A 21,114-nucleotide genomic window follows, 5' to 3' on the forward strand; every position below is an offset into this window, starting at 1 on the left:
AATGTAGACGGGAGGTGGGAAAATCTCAGTTTCTTCCTTAAATAATAATTTTTTTTTAAGTTTTTTAAAAAGGAGAGAGAAAGTGAAAAGAAAAAAAGGTCTTGAACCTTTTCCCAACACGCCGCTCTGAATGTTGAGGTCAGGAATTCACCAACGTTATCACCACCATTGTCCTATATAACCTACGGCTGCCCATGAATGACACAAATGGCGTCTGTGAATCCCACACAGATGAATTTCAGTGTAACTTTCCTTGAAAAGAAAACAAAGGACTGTTTTCTTAAGCCTTTCAAAAAGCAGGGGGGGGAAACGGGACAGAAACTGTACCAGCCTCCTCCTGATTTGATGGACACCTAATTTTCCAAAGTGTGATTTCCCCAGGCGGGACACGCGGGGGCTCTGTAAAACCCATATTTGATGAGACTGGTACCATCCATCCCATCGGCCTCAGAGCAGGTCCCTTATTGTGGGGTCACCTCTTGTCTTCAAAATACTAAAATTCCTCCCCTTCTTGTTTCCTCCTCCCCTCCTCAATTCATATTCCTCAGGATTGAGGAAAAAAGCCCTTTGGAAATTGTAAACAAACCTGCCACACACACACACACACACACACACACACACACACACACACACACACACACACACACACACACACACACACACACACACACACACACACACACACACACACACACACACACACACACACACACACACACACACACACACACACACACACACACATAAAAGGAAACTCGAACAATATCTCCGAGCCTCCATGGGTTCATTACCAGGTGTAAACCGAAGACAAAGGAAGAAAGACATAACACAACTGAATTCATTTCACCCGATTCTTTTTATCTCCTTTTTCCTTATTCCTCGACCCTAGCCGATGAACCCACTCAGGATCACAATAATGCAATTGTCAACTTCTCATTCTTTCTTTCAACAGCAGGTTTGTTTACCATTTCATGGACTGTTTGAGATGTTTTCTGTTTAAGCTCTCAAGACTCGTTTCTGCTTCAGACACACGCACAATGAAGCACAAAGCACGCTCTGCCCGCCTCTCCTGTTAACTGGGACTTGAGCTGCCAGGAAAGCACTGCCACGCCAGTACCCCAGCCAGCCCTGCCCTCTCGCCGGTGCTGGTCCCGGTTTGCTCTTAGCTCTACAGGAAAGAAATCCTGGGACCAGCAAGGCCGAAGTCAGGTCCGACTGCCCTGACCTGTCGACCATCCACAAATCTCCCCAGAGACCAAAACAAAGGAACAGCCCATTTCTCAGTAAGCAGACACCACGGCCTCCAAGACTCAGACACAAGGCACCGGACAGCTCCAGTCCCTTTAAAACAAAATTACAACCCGGCTCCTAATCAGAAGACAAACCAGGTCAATGTGTCTCCCCTACCTTCTGCCACCCCCAACCTAGAGCACACGTAAGACTCTCTTGGATAAACTCCCCAAAGGGAGAGGGGTCCGACTCAACACATTTTTCTTGTTTCTAGGGTCTATGGCATATCATTCCACCCATCTCAAAAAACGCAGTCTCAATTTTAGCACCAGTATTTCTGTGTGATATGAAACTCGAAATAAAAATGCAAGAAGTCGTGGAGAAAGCATTCCAAGAAAGGACAGCTTATCACCCTTCACAAATGCAGTGTGAAAAGAACACCTGTAGGTATCCGTGTCATAAAATCCTTCTTTCCTGGTTAAAATCAGATGGACAGGTTTATTTACAGAAGGAAGCAAATCCCACCACTTAGGATACATTTGAAGTAACGCCCAGGTGATGACTTGTTGGGTCTTCTGAGAGCTGTACTGTCCTCTCTGGTGCCAAGACACACTCTTCCTCGCTCTCACTTGGAGTTTGTGAATAATGTACAATTTCAGCACTTCAGGCACTAATGCGACAAAGACGTGAGTGTGTCTGATTCCACTGATCCTAAAAAAGCCCACTTGCTGAGCTACATAAAATCCCAGTTTGTTCACGAGGCACAGCCAGAAAGAAGAGCAGAAGATGATGCTTGCCCAGGTTAGAAAGACACACAGATTCTTAGCACTGAAGGGCATGTCACATACGTTAAAGATCATCATTAAGACTCTTTTCTTTCATTCCAAGCTTAAGAAAAGGAAAGGAAAAACACTCTGTGCTTGCAGAGCCCGACCTGTGGTCATGGGAACATACAGCAGCTAAAGCACAGGAGTACAGGTTACACCTTCACCGCCTGAATGGCCAGGAATATCTACGATGGAGCCAACAGCAAAGAGGGCATTGGTCCATCCATTCTTAACCCATCCCTGAGATGTGCAGTCTCAGAAAAGAGTGTCGGTCTCTGACTTGTGACTTTATTTACGTGCAAAGTTTTGGAAATTAAATTATGATTTATAATTGCAGTTATAAAATAAATTTAGCTAAGTTATACGGAGCTATCCATTTTGTAAACTGTCTATAATAGGAAGATGATTTTATAAAAGCAAGATCATAACAGAACTGTAGAATGGATGGTCACAGCGCATCTAGGTAGGGGTTTGTAAGTTACTGAACAGCCAACAACGAATTCTCACCACTACGGTGTACGGCGTAGGTTCTCATGCCAATTTTACCGATGAGATGGCTGAGGCTGAGAATGGTTGACCACACAGCTACCGAGGCAGAGGTAGGATTGGAACAAAGATCTCTCTGACTCTAAAATCTGAAACTTGTCTATCAGGCATCTGACTCCATGGGTTGACCTCCGGGGTCCCGTGATGCAAGTCGGAAGAACATGCGAGAATATCTGAGTGTTTCATCAGCAAGAAACACACAGCAGAGAAGAGAGAGAGAAGATGGCAGTAAGCCTGAAAGAGCTGAGAAAGTAACATCCGACTAGGTAGAAATGATCACAAAGAGAAAAAAACATTAAACTGAATACCAAAGAAAACACTAAAACCAGCATTTCAGAGCACATGGGAAAAAAGAATCAACAAAGTAAGATTCCCGGGAAAGAAAAAGAATATCCAAAATTTCAAAATGCTTTATAAAAACAAAAAAAAGGGACCACCCAGGGGACATTTCCCTAAGCACGCTACACAGGTAAGCACTGCAAATACCCAGCACTGGAGATGTGTCTGCCCAAATGGCATGCTTAAGTTAGATGCCGGATAAACTGCCCTCGAAAGGTAACGCTCTAACACTCCTCAGGGGGGATTTGGCTGGGAAAAGAAAGGTACACGAATACAAATGGGAGATGGGTGTCTTCCGGTGGCTCTTGGACAGCTCAGGATTTCAATTATATTTGAGCTAGATTTTCATGCAGACTTGGGAGAGAGGCTCTTTGGTCAGGGCAAATCCAGTACCAGGAGAAAATAAAAGACAAAAGGATTTTAGGCAAGCAAATTTTAGAGGCGGCCGGGGGGGGGGGGGGCAAATGGTTAAATGACACCCATTCATTCGGCAATCATTTACTGAACATCTAAGTCAATGGGTGACCCTGTTCCGGAACAGTAGGACATGGTCCCTGCCCTCAAGCAACTCACTGCCTCAGACAGACGTGTAAATAACTGATTGTGATTCACTGCAAAGAAAAAAAAAAAAGTCTCAATGGAGGCACCTTATCTCCAAAAACCTAGTGGAGAAGAAGACAAAATCAGCAGTACCAGCAGTACTTGGTGACTGATGGAAGTAGGAGTGAGGGAGATGGAGGGAGGATGTCAAGAGAACCTTGAGTTCCATTAATAAACGTAATTAGTATTAGCTAGTGTGTTAATTAATGAAATCACTACCAGACGTGAAGCTACCTAAATGTTCAATTCACCACACCTCCACCTTAAGTCATAAATAGAAATTAAACAACTACATTCTTATCACAACAACAACAACAAAAGTGACTTAATTCCTACAGGGAAAAGAAATAAAGATCAGAGGATGAGTCTGAGCAGAAAAATATGTACATCGGAGGGTGAGGGAGATCGCATAAGGAAGGATTTAAAATCTTCAAGTCCTAAAATAGCAGAGTTCAAAATGATGCACAGATTGTAATTTTCTTCAGAAAAGCAGGTGATTTGGCAACTGAAGGTTGGTAGTATAAGAAACCAGAAACAGAATATTACCTGTAGATAATTTAACAACAAATACGGTAAATGCCCAAAGTATAGGGGTTGCGTTGGGACCCAAATATGCTGGAAATACTGCCCACTGCTCCTAGAAAAATTGAGAAAGGCACACCAACAATGACAAGAGAGCAGCTAAAGACATACTTTAGTTAACAGGCAGGAAGCTTTGGGAATGGCATCAACTCCTATCATACAATGGCTAAGAAACTCAGGCAAAGGACAAAAAGGGTCCAAGTCTTTCCATGTATGTGATAGCAACTCAGGTATCTGCTGGTGACGAGCTAGAGAATCCTCCTGCTTATCAGTGAGCTTAGACATGATCTGAGTCTTCACCTACAGCTGAAAAACTCTATGTCTGGCGGACGCCTTAAACTCAACATGCCGCACACGGCCACCATCTTTGCTCACGCATCTCCGTTGGCGTTCTGAATGTGAGTCAATGGCTCACCACTTCGTTCAAGCTCAAGCTGTGGGATTCCTCCTTCAGACTGTCAGATGTTTCCTGTGGCAGCACATTTCACCAGGTACCACATCCCAGAGACACATGTCATTTCTTACCTCCCATCATATTCCTCTCCAGGGCCCTGCCTACCTTTCCCACTGTTCATTCACGTCCTCGGATCCCATACGGGCAACTCTAACAACCTCCTAGCTGGTCTTCCTTCGTCCAAGATCTGTTCTCGTTTGGCCAGCATATATGTCATAGACATATAATGTATATCACTTACATGAGTATGATATGATTATGCCCCAGGGCTCAAGGATAAAGCCTACTCCTTGGTACATAGAGCTCTACAGTCTGGTCTCTCAGCCTGCGTTTCCAGCTTCACTTTTGGCTAATTCCCAACTCCGTGCACTTTCTACATATCTCATCATTGGGAATCCTTGAGCAAGGGCTCCCTGATGCTCTTCCTCTTCTTTATGCCTGGCAAATCCCTATCCATCCTTCAAAACCCAGCTGAAACGTCACCTACTCTGTGAGGCTTTCCCTCAACAATCCAGACAGAACTCTGTTCTCCTGTGTTTTGTCAACACACACACATAGTGATTTTCATCTGGATCTTATTATACTTCAGCTTACACTTATATATGTTCTCTTAAGCAAGCAACCTCCACCAACAAATTCGGCCTTATCGCTCTATGCCTTTGACCTTAAAACATCCCACGGCAACAGGGTCCAGGCTGGTTGTTGGAGCACTCTGCAGCAGCCCCATCCACTTCTGCTTCCAGCAGTTGAGTTAATGCTAACAAAGATCAGTTTTATTTTCTCCCAAACTTCTTTGTAACTGTTATATTTATATTTGTCACTGAGCTTATTCAATTTAACTAATATTACCTAAAATGATGAAAGATGGGTATAAAAGTTGCCATTTCTATGAAAGCTACATTAAGTGCTTGGAAAAGATTTGAGGAAGTCAAGTTGTTAAAAAAAATTACTGTCAAATTACGTTTTGGCAAGATAAAAGATTGAGGAGAACATAAAAGTCTAAAAGGACTGTGCTCTAAGACTGTTCCACAAATGTCTAAATTATCATCCCACTTAAAAGAAACTGAAACTGGAAGTAGTATAGGTGATCACAGTTTATGCAAGAGAGAAAATGGGGAACTCCAATCACAAGACCCAGACTCAAATACATAAGCTTGAAACCTACAGCACAATCTTGGTGAATGAATGCATTTTTTGAGTGAAAATAAAAAGCTTAAAGCATTTTCAAAAGGATTCCCTGCATTAAGAAATTTTCAAATATCACTGAGAAACTAGGTCTTGATTATATCAAATAAGTTTCAACTGTATCTATCTATATGTTTGACCCTATTTTATATTAATTCAGAAAATACTTATTGAGAGGCTTCAATGTGCCAGGCACTTCTAGGCATTTGGGATACATCAGTGAAAAAAACCCAGCAAGGATCCTTGCCCTCGTGGGGCTTACATTTTAGGTTGACAGCAATAGTATCTTATGTGCTTTTACAGCCAGAGACTCATGGTCCTTTCATTCAAAAAAGTACTTAAGAAAATGTTTCCTGGATTGAATTTGTGAACAACTTTCTTAAATTCTATCCTGTACCTCTGTCTGTCTATCTCTCTGTTTTAAGTTACAAGAACTGTTTGTAGCATAGAGCTTTCAAGATGATTCACAGATTCAAGAGGTTTACTTACTTTAAAAGATTTCTTAGGTTCTATCTGAATTCCTTTGAAACTCAATTTCTTTCTCAAGACACCTGCTGTTCATTTCTTGCTATTAACAGGGAGTAGAATGTGGCATCCAGAACACGACCAACTTCAAATCACCAATTCAACTTTCCACGTATTTCCTTTGAAGACTCTCAGAAAGGTTCTCCAGATAGAACACTGGGCCATTCCAAAGGAAAACTGTATTAGAAACTAAGCTTTGGAACACAAGCCATTTCAACTCCTCCTGGATAGCGTCTAAAGGGGAACATAAATCTCTAAAGGCAGCCACGTTACTTTATTTCCTTCTTGTGATTATGCCTTGAAAACCTCCAGGCCAAGGACTCTGGCACCTCCTTGTCTTCTATCATCAGTAGAGTTCTCTGGCCTGGATGTACAAGATTATGACACAATGGCCAGGGGGGACAATGGGCACTGGATGACTATATATAGGAATTCTGGGCTTGGTTGTCATGGAGACAAACGGAAAAACAAACGCCTAATCCTGAAAATAAGGTTGAGGCCAAACTTGAAGGAAACACACACGGAAAACTTCCTGTCATTCTGATGAGTAAAAACAAAACCTTGAAATATGATCAGGGAAAACAAAACAAAACAAAAAGTTAGTCTTCAAAATGACAAAAACAGCAAAAAAAAAAAGAAAAGAAAAGGGGCTGAGATTTAGCATTCCATCATCCTTAAATTCACTGAAAGGGTCTCTCAAAGGCCTTATTTGGCATGAAGCTTCATGTTCTCGTTTTCTCTATATTTTCGGGGGAATCCAGGGAAGTCTGACCTAAAGCAAAGAGAATTCCTGGACTTGCAATTCACTAGGTCCTATAATCGGGGACAAACCCATTTGTTTCTCTGTATCATTTTCCCCCAGTGACATCATCATCTACCCAGTCAATAAAATCAGAACAAACCCTTGATTCATTTCTCTTTCGTCCTATACATTCAGTGAGTGAAAAAGCCCTGTCGGTTCAACCTCCCAAGAAGCCCGTATCTGTGACCCACTCACGGTTCCACAGCCACTGCTTCTGTTCAGGCCCCTGCGGTTGCTTGTGTGAACTTGCATTGCAGGACGTTCCTAACTGGCTTTCTATCTTCAAGTTTCTTCTCCCCCTAAGATCCCTTTCTTTTCTAAAAGCAAATATGATCAAGGTACTCACGCCTTCTTACAAGAAAAATGTCCAAACTCTGAGTATCAGTACCCCGGCCCACCTTCATGTTCCCAGACCTACCCCGCTCCACACCCACACTGCTCCCACTCAGCGCTACTGCCACACGGAAGGTTCCTAACATTCACTCTGTGTGCTTTTTTCGCTGCTTCTTTGTACATTCTTGCAATATCCTTCTTCGACTTCTGAGCCTGGCAAACTCATCTTTCAAAACTGAACTCAGTTCAAATTTACCATCACTATGAAGATCTTCCCTGATCTTTCTAGATACACTTATTCAACTCCCCCTTCAGGCTCTCCTGCTAGTACTCATGCTGCATGCAGGTTAATTTATTTTGCCTCCACCAGACTATGATCTCTTTGCAAGCAGGATATCTACCCATGCATCCATGCATGCATCTATCCATCCAACTATCCACCCATAACTTGCTTAAAGTTCATTATCTCCCAGAACTTAGTTCAGGGCCTGGCCCAAAAGAGGTGCTCAATGAACGTGTTATAAAGACCCAAAAAGAGTTCAAACTGGGGCTTCCCTGGTGGCGCAGTGGTCGGGAGTCTGCCTGCTAATGCAGGGGACGCGGGTTCGTGCCCTGGTCTGGGAAGATCCCGCATGCTGCGGAGCAGGTGGGCCCGTGAGCCACAGCTGCTGAGCCTGCGCGTCTGGAGCCTGTGCTCCGCAACAAGAGAGGCCGCGACGGTGAGAGGCCCGCGCGCCGCGATGAGGAGTGGCCCCCGCTTGCCGCAACTGGAGAAGGCCCTAGCACAGAAACGAAGACCCAACATACCAATCAATCAATCAATAAATCTTTAAAAAAAAAAAAAAAAAAGAGTTCAAACTGGAAAAAGTGCTCTGGAAAACCCAGATTTAACAGGAAAATCCAATTAACCAAATGTCACTCTCTCCTTGAACACTGTGGTTAATAGAACCGTCCCATTGAAACAGTGATCCACTTTTACTGAAACAAGCCTGGGTCTTTTTTGATTACCTGGAGAATGGCTTCTGAAACATTTGAGAATTTGAATGGCAGGAAATTCATGATCCATGACCATCCCAAGAAGTCACAGGCATAATTTCTGTCTTTCACCCTAAATCAGCAAAAAGTCTGAACTTTAAAACAGGTGCTATCAGGACACCTGGGAGCCACCTTGGATGAATCAGTATGAAACTCTCTCTCCTTTTTCGCACCCACTGGTAGGCACAGCTCCGTGGCAGGCACAGATGTTCGTGAAATGCACAGGTGTAATGGTACCATGTATTTAAATGCACCATGACTTTGCTATAGTCAACACCTAAGGCCATGAAAATAGAGGCCTCTGCAATCCAGAAGGTATTCATGGATTACTTTCAGACTTTTAGCACTGCATCCTCACTGTATGAAATGTTTTACCAATTTTCCTCCTTCATGGATGCACTCTCCTCCCAGATACGTAGTGTAAGGCTATTCATTTTGCAAAAGGACTTGCGGCGGCTCAGAAAAGCAGAGATGGCTTCATGTCACCCAGTCAGTCAGTGGAGAAACAGGAACAGAACCCGGGGCTCCTGCATGCCCCAGTTTCGAAAACACGTTCTTTTTCTGCCACAGCCATTAGCAAATATCACAGGTGTTCCTTCTGTACTAAATGGTATTTGTAACTCAAAGTGTGTGTTCTTAAAAATCCTCCTTGAAACCGGCTGGAAATTTGTCGCGAAGCAAATGAATGCATGGCGAAGGAGCCCTTTTCTAATATTTTTCAGGAGGAAACTCTGGGTGGCATCTGCCATTGTTCATTGAGACGCTCTCACAATACCAAATGCATAATTCACCTGCGACTCTTTGGAATTGTGCGATGAGGAAGTAATGCTTCCTGCTGTTCGTTTAGATCATATAGATGTCTTTACCACATGGAAAATCCAACCAACAACGTGGAGTACAAAAGCCTCTTTTACATCAGTGACTTGGCCGCAATAGTCGAGAGCTCGCTAGCAACTTCAGACGGTATGCAGAGCTCATGGGCCATGGGCAAGGCCACCGTGCTTCCTCCTCAAGGCCTGACCGGAGGGAAGATACCTACAGACTTCAAGGAGGCGGTCACAGTGTCTAGCTTGCAACAAACAGTACAGGGAGAGCCCGCATAGGGAACGATGCAGAGATTTCTCAAAAGCTCAGCAAACCAAGAGGAAAGAACACATCTGAGGAGAAGTGTATATATTTAGATACATGTCGAGCTCTAAGTGACGGTATGGAAATCGGGTGAGGATAACGATGGCGGATCAAGAACAGGAACGAGCAGCCACATTTCAAAGCGCACGGTTATTCTAAAATTGTCCCCCAGCAGCGGGAGTCTCTGAACCAACACACCCAGTGGGTTTCTTACCCGTTTTTTTCCTTTTCTTTCCACCTCTTCCCATGCAGTGGAAGAAAATCCTGGCTCCGGGTAAAGCTGTATTTTTAATAACATTAAAGCAGTAGGTTCTTCTCTTCGGACAGACACTCTTGCACCCACTCCAAACTCCCCCTCAGGAATATTGCTAGCGATGCTGGGCTCAGGTGTAGGGTGTAAACCTCCAAGAAGCAGAAGGACCAGGCAGTGAAATCCAGGCTCACCTTTCACTGGCTTAGCAGCTCTAGGTCATCAGGTATATCAGGTGCTTTTGCACAAGTCTCTCACTGATCTTCACCATGACCTTATGACATGAGATGTGTTACTTCCCATTTTACAGATGGGGAAACCAAGGGAGCACCTGGAAAACAGCCAACTTCTCAGCGCCCCGGAGCATGCATGTGAGCCTCCTCGTAACCCTTGGGGACCCTCAATTAACCAGTCCTCTGGTTCCTCATTCGTAAAACGGAGACAGTGACACCCACGACTTCATAGGGTGCCGTGGAAACAGAGGAGAGCAGTGTGTAAAGTACAGCGTCTGGCACGGGCTTGGGGGCGGGGGGTGATTTAAGGGCCTCAGTTCCACAGCAATTAAAATCTACATCATATATTTTGCACTAAACGACAAATTGCCTTTTAGTGTTTATGGAGTGTTTTCTATAGATGAAAGAATTTGGTCTCCTTCACTGGACTGCAGGACGGAGTGGAATGAGCATCTCTTACACTGCTCTAAACAGATGTAACTGACATTCACCCCAGCTCCAGGCACGTGGCAGGTGTTCGGCAGCTAGTTTGTGACTGATTGATTCTGGGCAAAGCCAACTGCACTGCCCCTTCTGGCAACAACTGGCTGGCTTACTCTGTAGGTGAGGATCGCTGCCATGGGGAGGGGACCGATCGAGGGGTGTGGATTCAGCTCAGAGGCAGGGCTCGACCCAAATAATACACCAAGTCACCCCCATTTTGTTAGATAACAAGGCACACAGAATGGTCACAAATGAACTTGCTACGAAAAGGCACATCAGAGCAAATTTAATTTCCAAAGTTTAGAGGTTTTCCTGGCAACCATTCTGGGGTCTATTTCCTCTTAAAGGTTTTTCAACATCACCTCCAGCTTTCAGCAAGGTCCCTGGGTAACCGATTGGTGGGTGTGATCATCCCCATCATTAATGATGCTCTCCCAAATGCCCCTACCTGACACTGCCGCCGTTGCCCTTTTCTCCCTGTTTTCTTTCTCTTGATTGTACTTCTAACCACCTGATCTACGGTACATATGTATTGGTCGATTGGTTGGTTCTCCCCACTATCTGTGAGGGACTTGTCTCAAACTTCTTAACTTGCATGGATGTTTGGATTTTATTTCATAACCAATGAGGGCATCTAAGTTTTCTTGGGGACTTCCGGCTCAGCTGGGCACGGAGTGTCTGTCCAAGACTCAGTATGAAAACTGTTAAGGGTCTGTGACAAAAGGCAGTCCTGCCATTGAACCACTATGCGTCTCGGCCTCTTGAGGGTCATGGCCAGTGTGCAGCACCATGAACAGCAGCACTTAAGACTAGATTCATTCACTTAAAAAGCTCACTTGAGTGCCTATGCGTGCAAGGTAATCTGCCACGCTCTGGGGACTCAAAATAAAATGATGGCCTCTGCTGGGACTTCCCCGGCAGTCCAGTGGTTAAGACTCCACACTCCCAAAGCAGGGGGCCCGGGTTCAATCCCTGGTCAGGGAACTAGATCCCGCATGCCACAACTAAGAGCCCGCATGCTGCAACTAAAAGATTCCGCACGCCACAACCAAAGATCCCGCGTGTCGCAACAAAGACTCGGCACAGAGAAATAAATAAATAATTAAAAAAAAATATGATATGCCCTTTAAAAGAAAAATGATGGCCTCTGCCTTCAAGAAGCTGGTCCTTATATGTGGAATCTAAAATATGACATAAATGAACTTATCTATGAAACAGAAACAGACTCACAGACATAGAGAACAGACTTGTGGTTGCCAAGGGGGGTGGGGTGGGAGAGGCATGGATGGGGAGTTTGGGATTAGCAGATGCAAACCATTATATATAGAATGGATAAACAACAAGGTTCTACTATAGCACAGGGAACTATATTCAATATCCTGGGATAAACCATAATGGAAAAGAATAAGAAAAAGAATGTGTATATACATAGGGAACTAAATCACTTTGCTGTACAGCAGAAATTAACACAGCACTGTAAATCAACTATAGTTCAATTAAAAAAAAGAAGTGGATGGTCTTGGGGGGGATGGAAAGTCAGACAGTTACAACAGAGTATGATCAGCTCTGAACTAAAGAGTGCCCAAAGATGTGAACAGAAAGGAGGTCCCTTAGCCAGGCAGGAAGAGTTAGGAAGATTCAAGTTTTCAAGGATGAGTAGGAATTAGCCAAGTGAATGGAATAAAGAGGAGGTGAGGCGAAAATAAGTGGAGGAGGACATTCCAGGAAGGAGGACTAGCAAGGCCTGGAGGGTGAGAGCAGGACCCTGTGCAGACAGGGCCTTCAGGACAGCTGCAGCACAGGATGCAGCAGGAAGAAGGGGTGAGGAGTGACCCCGAGAGAAAGAGGGGACCAAATATCAGCTTTCCATGCTGAGCTTGAATCTACTCTGAAGGCAGAGCAGACAGCCACTGGAGGGTCTGAAGCAGGAACCAGGTGAGATGAAGGCTTCGCATTTGTACCTTTTCTATGTCTATAGATTGCACCCAGAGCCCTGCCCCATCTCTCAGATAGGGAAGGCAGCTTGGCATAAATGCATTCCCACCATGAGAGAAAACCAACCAGCAGCACGTTCCTTACTGATGAGGGATAGCGGCAGCTGCCTATGACTCCATGCTTTGTGTTGTCAAGTAGAAAACACCAATGTAGTAACTCTTCCCCTCTGGATTTTACTAGCAGGTTGGAACTGTTCATTTGAAATTCAGTTCCTACTGTTTCAACTGAACACATTACATTTACATCTGGAATAGATTATGGTCCTACTTACTACCTATGGGAAGGAAAACTGGAAACCCAGGAGGCTACCTTTTCTGCTCCCTACCAACCCTTCATGTGCAAGAAAATACCAAGGAAGCACAGGAAACCAAGTGGTATGTCCACATGTTGGCAAACACCAAAAATACGTAGGCGTCAGCCAAGATCTTGTGGTCTGTTGTTCAAATACAGCGTCTCAGTAACACCCAAAATGTTTCTAAATCTGTATTGTACTCCTTAATTTTAACACCCATGTGTCAACCCAAGGACACTTAATACATATTTCTTGGACTCAGACTCAACTCAATGGTCAAAATACTATTTTGTAAAGTGATTCGATATTCTCCTGGATTCACTAGTGTTTCATAAATGGTTTTATAAATGGTTTGTTTCATCATAGCAAATATTATATCTACTACATGTTAGGTATTTGACAGATACCAAGACCATCAGAGCTCACATTTCGAGAGCTCTCCGGTTCTTAGGGGAGATTATTGAAACACACATGAAAATGAGTGCGTGCTCAAAGAACAGAGCCAATGCCCACGGGCATTTCTACCTTTTGCGAGCAGAGAGCCTGCAAGACACTGTGGGTCTAGAGTCAGAAAAAAAATCCAAATCTTGACTTACTGCTTTAAACCACCGTCATGATTATCTACAGAATACAACTTTCATTTTACATCTATAGGACATCTACTCTAGAAAGTGATGTCCAGAATATAATATGCCAGGTGTTTAGAATAGAAAGATGGGCAGTGGGCAGGACAAAAACCCTGTCTCTGATGAGCTCCCTTTCCGGTAGTATCATGGAGTTGGCAGAATGGACCACATGTCCCCCGGGGAGGTCGGCCATGGCACCGTGGGGTTTCAGAGGAGGGAGAGCTGACTCACGTCGGGCATCACGGGAAACACCATGGAAGCGAAACGTGCACCTGGCTTTGAAGGACAAGCAGGGTCTGGCTATGTGGAAGCAGAGGCAGGGAGGGGCAGCTGGGGGATGGGCACAGAGAATGCCGCGAGTAGGAATTTTTTTTTAATAGGCCAGGTAGAGCTGCTCGAGGTTCTCGAATAGGAGAATGATATGACTCTCAACCTTGCTCAGAGTGGACTGAAAGGAGGAGTGTGCAGGTGGGGTGGCTATGGTAATGGTTTGGGTAAGAGACGGGGAGGGGAGGGAAGGGGTGGGTGTGAGAGGAAGTAAGGAGACGGAAACCACAGGACTGGGTAGGCAACTGGTGGGATGTGGGTCCAAGGAGACCTGGATACGCAGTGGATTCTAGCTGGGTACCAAGAGCCCTGGCAGAGGGGCAGGCCTGGGAGGAAGTTAATGAGTTCCATTTTAGAACCTCTGCGGTGGAGGCTGAGTGGGACATCCAGGTGGAGAAAGTGAAGGGCAGATGGAAAAGACGGTCTGGGGCTTAACCTGATTATGGCTGGACGTGGAGATTTTGGTGGCATCCTCAGAAAAGTGAGAGCTGGTTCCGTGTGTTCGTGAAGGGGGAGAGCGCAGAGGAGAGGACTGAGGACCAGACCAGGGTCTATGTGATGGCGGCTGTCGGCGAAAACAGGGTAAAGAGAAGGCATCATCAGAGAGGCCAGCGGAGAGCCTGAAACATACAGTAGGACCCAAACCACAGGAGGAGAGCTTCCCCAGGAGGAAGGTCAGCAGTTTTAAATGCCACGGACACAGAAAGAAGGATGAGGCAGGAGCAGAGGCCGTGCACTTGTTTGTCTGGAGTTGCTGCCCACCTCTGTAAAAGCCATGTCATTAGCGCGCTAGGGCCAAAGTCACACGGCAAAGGATTCCAGAGAGGGCGGGGAGGAGAGGAGGCGGCGGCAGGTGTAAACAAGGGAGGAATGACGCTTTCCCAGAGAGAACGTCTCTGGGGTTAGCCAGCAGGTCACTTCATGAGTGGTTTCAATAAAATGCTGAAGGCAGAACACAGGCTCTAGCAGTTTGAGAAGAGAACGAGTGGTGAGGAACAATAAGTTGGGAGTATTGGTTCTTTTCAAGAGATTTGGAGGCTAAGATTGCAACTGCGGGAAATACCGCGGAAGTTCTTACCCAAGAATGGTTTTAATATTCAAAACACAGAGCACTTTCCCAGGGTTCATAGCGTTCCCTTTTCTAGACTCTCCAAGGGAACAATTACACATCTGAGAACTAAGATTTAGGGAGACGGTGTGGCATCGTAGACAGAGCTGTGGAGTTAGGCCGACTCCACCCTCCTCCAACCCTGCCACCAGGGAGTAACTGTGACCTTTCTTAAGACTATTTTCTTCCTTCCAGAAACAGCAGGAAGCTGGTTATGGAAGTTCCTATTTTATGGAATTGTTGGGTGGATTAAACCAATGTTCGTAAAGTATTTAATAGACGTGCAATAAATGATAGTTATCATTAATTTAAAATATATATTGATTAATGCCAATAATAATAATGTCTAACTTTGGGACTTATCACTGCATTACACCCACTGATTAGGACATCAAGTGCAAAGGAGTTTCTTGTGTGGGTGGTTTCCATTAAGCCCCAAAGTCCAAAGAAATTTAAATCAACAGGACTCCAGATTAAGCACCACTTGCCAAACACTGAATTATTTTAGACTCCCAAGAAACAGTTCATGATGTTAAGAGATTTCATTCAGCTTCCAAGGCAAGATGTGGAAGTTTTTTTCCTTTTCCATTACAAAAAAATCCTCAATCTCTGGTTGCTGACAAATTATCATAAATTGACAAGAAATTTGCTTCTACTATGCTACTTTAATACTAAGATTTCTACAGTAATTTAGAATGTGAAAGCATTTTCATATGTTATCTCATTTTATCCACAAAATAACAACAAAAAGTAGGCATCATTATTATCTTACGTATAAGAAATCGTGGAAGGTCAATGATTTATCTCAGCCCGCACGTGTGAGACGGAGGCAGTCAGGCCCTCTGCCTGAGGCTGCACATGCTGGATGGTCCACGGCCTCCAACGTGGGTGGTACTTTCTGGATTTGGACCTCAAACTCAGGTGTCCAACATCCCCGAGCAGACTCTTAAGGAAAGATGATCTATGTAGATAACTGGTTTTGGAAAGGTCATTTGCTCCTCATTTCCACTAGCTCCAGCTGGGTTAAAATGGGTCCTCCTGGCATCTGCTCAATCAAAATACACCCAGCGATACACAGGAAGAGTCACGCTCCGCTCCAGTACTGCAGTGCGACTCTAAAATTACACTGGACAAAAAATCGTCCTGAGTTGGGGAAGAGGTTCCACGGAACCCTCGCATGCTTCACCGGAGTGGCAGTGCCTGAGGGGAGCCACGGCCACCAGACGCCCTGGAGCAGGACCTCTCGTGTCTCACATGCTGCTGACCTATTGCTGTTCATCACCTTCACACGGCTTCGGGAGACAGGAAGCCCAGGGGCCACAGGAGAGATGCTCCACGTGGTCCACAGGGAGAGTCTGGGGCTGCAGGGCTCCGTGCTGCTTAACTTTATATGGCTTTACGTCACCAGCTCAAGCACGGTCACTCCTTTTATTGGGATGATGGTGACTAGTATAAAAACCACCAATTTACTCAGTGTATTATGAAAGCTGTTTTCTCACGCACTGTTTTTGCCGTCTCGCCATTTAGAAAATGGTAATGAATTAAATAAATAAAATCTTAAACCTGCCCTTGACTTAACACAGAACTACCATCCCTCCATCCCGTAGTTCTCAAACACTCTTTTCTGCCCTGGCAACACACAGCGGGTGGATATCTATGTAGCCTACGTTCTTCCCTAGGGATACTGTGATTTAGATAATATCCCAGAAGATTAGAGAAGGCAAAACTGTAGTGAAAAGTACTGGGATAGAGGCACATAATAATGAAGCCACTGGAAAAAAATGAAGAGAAAAAAAATTCTATCCTGTATTTTAACATTGAACTTAATCATTTTTTAGACAATTGTTTTTTTCCAGTCTTTCATTATATAGGTAACATAACCAAGATGCAAAAGTACACTGTAAATGTATCAGCAAAAATGGTCTTATTTTATTGTTAACAATATATAGAATTTACTGATTTTAATGTGTTAGTTGGGAAGTTTACTTACACTTTACTGCCTGCCTTAATTTTGAGTTATGACAATTGTTCCTTCTAACAGACATGCTGGTGGCATTATTCTTGTTTGCATTCAAGTTAGATGTGGATTTCTTCATCTTTCCTTCTCTGTATTCCTAATTAAAAACTTACCCATGGGCAACATTTTAAAACACTGTTAAATCAGAGTAACAGGAAAATCACAACTCACAAGTACAATATAATAATTTGTGATACCACAGCTATTAACTCTCTAGCTCCTCATTCCATTTATTCACTGTTAGCTTTGGGACAGACAAGGTAAACACTGCAGCTATCTGCAACTTCTACCACCTTGGTTGTGAGCCCATGCCTGTCTCTTTCACTCAAGAAAGTACCTTGGAATACTTATAAGTAAACTGATGTTATAGAGGGATAAATCTGAATAAGCTCAAATTTATTTTTAAAAATAAATTGATAATTTCAAAAAGATACATGCACCCCTACGTTCATAGCAGCACTATTCACAATAGCCAAGACATGGAAGCAACCTAAATGTCCATCAGCAGATGACTGGATAAAGAAGCTGTGGTATATTTATACAATGGAATACTACTCAGCCATAAAAAGAATGAAATAATGCCATTTGCAGCAACATGGATGCAACTAGAGATTATCAAACTAAGTGAAGTGAGTCAGAAAGAGAAAGACAAATACCAAATCCCTTATATGTGGAAGCTAAAATACGACACAGGGACCTCCCTGGCAGTCCAGTGGTTAAAACTCTGTGCTTCCAATGCAGGGACGCAGGTTCGATCCCCGGTTGGGGAACTAAGATCCCACGTGCCGTGCACAGTGTGGCCAAAAAGTACAAAAAAAAAAAAAATTAAATTAAAAAAATAATAATAATAAAATAAAATACAACACAAATGAACTTATCTATGAAACAGAAACAGACTCACAGACATAGAGAACAGACCTGTGGTTGCCAAGGGGGAGGGGGTTGGGGGAGGGATGGAGTGGGAGGTGGGGGTCAGCAGATGTAAGCTGTTATATACAGAACGGATAAACAAGGTCCTAGTGCACAGCAAAGGGAACTATATTCAATATCCTCTGATAAACCATAGTGGAAAAGAATATAAAAAAGAATGTATATCTATGCATAAGTGAATCACTCTGCTGTACAGCAGAAATTAACGCAAACTTGTAAATCAACCATACTTCAATATTTAAAAAAAAGTAAATCAGATTTGTGGTTAATAAAGATAACCTTGAAAACAGATTGGGAAAGCTTGAGATTAGAGCCAGGAAGACTGGTGGAAATCAGAGGAAGGGCAAGGTGAGGGTTATTCAGGGTTGGGGTCTGGCAGGTTGGAAACCAGAGAAGGACAAAGGCGGCAGAGACACGAGGATGCAGGAGAAAGCCCCTCTGAAATGGCTAAGCCTAGCATCTGGGTTGGCTAGACAAGGGATCGGTAGTGGTCAGAGAGAATGTACGGGTTTGAGATGCTGGAAGTAGAGTGGCTATGGTGAGTCCAGCCACAGATGAAGGGTGGTGGAACACAGTCAGGAAGACGGTGAATCTCTCCAGCTGAAGAAACCAAACATTCACTGAGTCATGACCACTGAGTCTAGTATACTGAAATTCCAGAGCACGATGGTCATGGCTGGGGTAAAAAGGCAGGCTGTGAGCCTGGCACTGAGTTCACTGAGGAAGCTGAAGGAACATTCCAGAAGATAAGAAGGAAATAAGCAGAGAGCAGACACTTGAAAAGTGAAGGAAGCAAAAATGTTCTCAACAGGTAGCAGCAAGTAAGGACTGCACTCACTCTTCTTCTTGGCTGCTTGGAGGAAAGGGATTAGTCACTTTGGTCGCAGAGAGTTGAGAGGGAGATGGCGTTGCCATGGGGGGTGGTGGTGGGGGGGCAAAGCTAGTTAACTGGAGGAGGGAGGTGTGACCAAGGAAACATGCAGCATCATGGTGCACACAGCACAATTCCACTGGCTTTTTCCAAACATCGTGTGACACAGCTGAGCTCGCAGTCACTAAAATTCCCAGGCTTTTTCACACATAAACTACAGTTTTGTCTGTCAGTTTTCCTTGTGTGAGGTTGATTCTGCCGCCCTAATTCACATCAAGAAATATTTATTGAATGGCCTGCCAAGTGCTAAGACTCTGAAATAGTCCTTGACCTCAGAGAGCACACAGTTGAGCTGTGGAGACAGATATGATAACCAACAATTATAAGACTATTTGGCAAGTCTAGTAATGGAAGTGAATACAAAGGTCAGAAGCTACCCAACATGTTTTATATTTATTCCCTAACAAAATCTCATTTTCAGCTCATTACTCTGAACAGTCTAGACAGTCTGTAATCTTGATTTTGTCATTTAACTATGGACCATTTGCCAGTATTTCAAATGTATTAAGTCTTAAGCAGTAGGAAGAGAGACTTTACTTAAGTAATTTTTTAGAAGGTGAATGAGCCTTTAAAGTGAAATAAACGAGTGAAATTTTGATTGGCGAAACCTCAAAGGCCTTATATAATTCTAAGACTCCCATCTTAAACACATATATCACATTCACACAAAAATTCTTGAAGCCTTTCAGTACTCAATGTTTATGATTTGAAGGGGAATCATTTTTGTTGGTTTGTTTTGAGATATGGACCCTCACATTTTAAAACTATGGTGAGTCAAATAGTGATAGAATCTTCCAAGTAAAGACAAAAACATGAAAAAAAAGTAGTTTGTATATTGTGGTCCCAGTTTTGGAAAAAAATTAAAATAACAAAACAGAGCCTGTTTGTATATGTAAAGAAGAAACATCTAGATGATTCTACAGCAGACTGTTATTAAATTATTTTGGGTGCAGAGAGGCTGGCATTATGGGTGACCCTCACATTTTATGTTATGTATTGCCATAAAGCTGTTCTTTAATCCTAAGTAGGTATTACTCTTGTCATCAGGAGGAAAAATCTATGCAGACATCTTCAAAAGGGATAACTACCTCCCATGACTAGTTTTAATGCACATTCATTCTTGAAGACTTACAGGTATCAGCATCAGGCACCCATAGCTCCAAAGTACCCTCCCACTTCCAAAGGGGACAGGGACCTCGCTGCTGGTCTTCCTTGTTTAGCCCAGCTTCTTAACAATGAAAAGACCTCTTCCTGGTGTTAATTACCCTTACAGTTTGGTTCTACCTCCCCTCATCTCGCCAATTATCCTCCCAATAACTTCCCTACACACCCTCCACTCTAGCCAGACTGGTCTTCTTGCTGTCCCAGGATCCCTTCTTTAAGTTTGGTCACTTCTGATACTCCTCCCACCTGGAATAGACTTCGATCTGCCCATAAAAAAATCCTACTCGCCCTTCAAGGCCCAGCCTGAGTCCCACCTCTTCCAAGAAGCCCTCCAGGACTCATCAATTCCTTCTCTTCTCCATGGCTGCAGCCAATAAAATCCAAATGCAAATTTCTCATCTGTTATATTCTGCTCTTCTAACTAACTCTACGTATGTATTAACTTAAGCTCTAAATATCAATCAACAATAAAATTTGGCTTTATTTTCCTTTGGAAGATTCCAGGGCCCCCAGACATGTAAGAATAGGTTTTATCTTCTCCACTCTGGCTCATTTATGGATGTGTGTTTCTGCTGCGACTCTTTGATGAACTGGCACATAGGTTAAGGGCATAAGCTTTGGGTTCAGACACGGTCCACCACATATATGTTTTATGACTTTGGGAGTCATCATTTCAGTCTCAAGTTTCCTTCTCTATAAAATGAGACTAATAATAATTTGTAACTCTGATTCATCAGACATATTAAATCTGATGGCAAATTTAAGGCAGTCAGCCGAAGTAAATAAAAATTATGATTAATTTTACCACTTCAGAATTAAACCAAGAGACGACAGCCAGAAACCTTGTAATAAACCAGAATGGATGACTTTCAAACTGGTCATGGGGAAAAAAATAACTAGGAGTGCTAAAAATCAAGGACTACAGGAAAGGTTGAGAAGGTCATCCTGTGTTGCTCGACGGGGCGATCACGGCAGCTTTGGTGGAGGGCTCACAGCACATGAACGTAAAAGATGACATAGGAGGTGGCTTCCATGAGGCAGGTAAGAATATTTTGTGTCCCCGAGGAAGCTGGAGAGCCTAGCCCTGGCATGACTTCTCCAAGAGCAGCGTACAGGTAAATAAAACCTTAGCTGGGCCCTGTACTCTTAGCCAAACACCTCTTTTGGGTTGA

General features: G+C 43.7%; 1 protein-coding gene across 6 annotated transcripts in view; it reads right to left on the bottom strand.

Moving 5' to 3' along the window:
* The window catches only part of ZNF462 (zinc finger protein 462), a 142,094-nt gene that overhangs the window by 36,776 nt on the left and 84,204 nt on the right, over nt 1-21,114 (bottom strand). The window lies entirely within an intron of this gene.

The sequence above is a fragment of the Eschrichtius robustus genome, chromosome 10 (genome assembly GCF_028021215.1).
Source record: "Eschrichtius robustus isolate mEscRob2 chromosome 10, mEscRob2.pri, whole genome shotgun sequence".
NCBI lineage: Eukaryota > Metazoa > Chordata > Mammalia > Artiodactyla > Eschrichtiidae > Eschrichtius > Eschrichtius robustus.